The 2,677-nt window shown below is 40.7% G+C and overlaps 1 pseudogene; it reads left to right on the top strand.

Annotated features, from left to right (window-relative positions):
* The first annotated feature begins 1,619 nt into the window (after window positions 1–1,619).
* Window positions 1,620–2,675, top strand: LOC101560387 (annotated as a pseudogene).
* The last annotated feature ends 2 nt before the right edge of the window (window positions 2,676–2,677 follow it).

Genomic DNA, 2,677 nt, shown 5'->3' with positions numbered 1-2,677 from the left:
GATTGTTCCGTTTCATCATTAATTTCCAGTTTCATTGCGCTATGGCCTGATAATATGCATGGGATAATTTTACTTCACTTGCATTTACTTAACCATGTTTCTTTTTTTAATTAAAAAATTAGTTAAGTATTTTCTATGGACTAGTATATGGTCTATTTTAGAGACTGTCCAAAGTGCAGCTGAAAAGAATGTGTATTCAGACGTTGGTTGGAACACTCTGTAAATATTTACTAAGTTCATTTGTTCATAGATTGGTTCAGTTCTAATACCTCAGGGCCAGGGATATAGCTCAGTACAATAAATGCTTGCCTGGCAAGTGCAAGGGCCTGAGTTCAATCCCTGGTTCCACCAAAAATAAATAGATTTAAAAAAAAAAGAACAAGAACAGGAAGTTGGTAGAAGATCTGATGAGCTACTGCATAGTAGAAAGTTACAGATAAACGTAAGTTCTAATACCTCTTTGCTAATATTTTGTCTAGTTGATCTATTTCTTTGAGATAATGAGGTGTTAAGGTCCCCCATTGGTTATTTGATTTTTCATGTCCGGTAAAATTTCTTATACAGTTGAGTGCTCTCATATTTGGTGCATACATATTTATATTGTTATGTATTCCTCTTGAAGTTTTCTCCTAACAAGTATATAGTGGCCTTCTTTATCTAGTTTGATCATTCTTGGTTTGAAGTTCACATTGTTTGCAAACAGAATCCCAGGTGCGCCATGCAGTGCCAGCTACCAAAACTGGGTGCACACACCTATCATCCCAGTGCTGGGAAGGCTCAGACAGGAGGGTAATTACAAGTCTGAGCTATATAGTGAGACCTTTACCAAATAAATAAATAATTTTTTTAAATCTTTAAAAAATAAAGTGAAATAAAGAGAATTCTGTCATTTGCAATGACATTGATGAACCTGGAAATCAATTAAGGCACAAAAAGACAAATATGATTTTACTTATATGTAGAAGATAGAAAAGTTGAACTCCTAGAAATGGAATATAATGGCAATTATCAGTGGTTGAGAAAGAGGGTTTGGAAGATGTTGGTCAAAGGATGCAAATTTCCGGTTAAACAGGAGAAATAACTTCAAGAGATCTTTTGTGTAACACGCTGACTATAGTTAATACTAATGAATTGAATTTTATTTTGAAACTGGGTCTCACTATGCAGTTCAGTCAGGCCTCAAATTCACAGTGATCCATCCTCCTGCCTCAGCCTCTCACGTGCTGGGATTACAGGTGCACACCACCATGCTCAACATGTATTGCATTTTTTTAAAAAATTGCCGAAAGAATAGATTTTAGGTGTTCACACCACCAAAAATGATCAACATGTGATGTAACATATATGATAAGCATTCTGATTTAGTCATTCTGTACTGTATACATCTAAAAACTTGGGGGGGGGGCAGGGAGATAGCACAGTAGGATAACTGAACTCAAGGGCCTGAGTTCAATTCCCGGTTCTGCAAAAAAAAAAAAAAAAAAAAAAATTTGGATATGGTAAGTATAAATTTTTGTCCATTAAAAGGTAAAAATAGGAAGAAAGGCGCCTAGGACTTTGATCAAGCAGTTGTGCACGAGGTCCCAGGCCGGTGTTTCCACGCGCGTGTGCAAGCCGAGATGTAGCACCCGTCACCACAAGCAAAGCCCTCCAACCCTAGTAATCCCCGAGTCTTCTTCGATGTGGACATCGGCGGGGAGCAAGTTGGTCGAACTGTTTTAGAATTGTTTGCAGATATTGTACCCAAAACTGCAGAAAATTCTCGGGCATTACGTACAGGAGAAAAGGGCATTGGATCCACGACGGGCAAGCCTCTTCATTTCAAAGGATGTCCTTCCCATCGAATTATTAAGAAATTTATGATTCAAGATGGAGATTTCTCAAATCAGAATGGAAAAGTGGAGAAAGTATTTATGGTGAAAAATTCGAAGATGAGAACTTTGATTATAAGCACGATCGCGAGGGCTTGTTGAGCATGGCAAACGCAGGCCGCAACACTAACGGCTCTCAGTTCTTCATCACGACAGTTCCAACCCCTCATCTGGATGGGAAGCACGTGGTGTTCGGGCAAGTAATCAAAGGAATAGCTGTGCAAGGATTCTGAAAAACGTCGAAGTCAGTGGTGAAAAACCTGCCAAATTGTGCGTCATTGCGGACTGTGGAGAGCTGAAAGCAGGTGACGACTGGGGGATATTCCCCAAGGATGGCTCTGGTGACAGCTATCCAGATTTCCCTGAAGACGCGGAGGTGGATCTGAAGGCCGTAGATAAAATTGTATTAATAACTGAAGACTTAAAAAACATTGGAAATACTTTTTTCAAGTCTCAGAACTGGGAAATGGCCATTAACAAATACACAAAGGTTTTAAGGTATGTGGACAGTGCCAGGGCCGCTCTGCAGGAGGCCGACGGGCCCGGCTGCAGGCCGTGGCCTTGAGCTGTGTGCTCAACATCGGCGCGTGCAAGCTCGAGAGGTCGGACTGGCAGGGAGCCGTGGACAGGTGTGTGGAGGCTCTTGAAATAGACCCATCAAATACCAAAGCACTGTATCGTCGCGCTCAAGGATGGCAAGGATTAAAAGAATGTGATCAAGCATTGGCTGACCTTAAGAAAGCTCAAGAGATAGCACCAGAAGATAAAGCTATCCAGGCAGAACTGCTGAAAGTCAAGCAGAAGAT

The sequence above is a fragment of the Octodon degus genome, unplaced genomic scaffold (assembly GCF_000260255.1).
Source record: "Octodon degus isolate 3935 unplaced genomic scaffold, OctDeg1.0 scaffold00008, whole genome shotgun sequence".
Taxonomy (NCBI): Eukaryota; Metazoa; Chordata; class Mammalia; order Rodentia; family Octodontidae; genus Octodon; species Octodon degus.
Note: the sequence above shows the minus strand (reverse complement) of the source record. Positions and strands in the feature narration are given on the sequence as shown.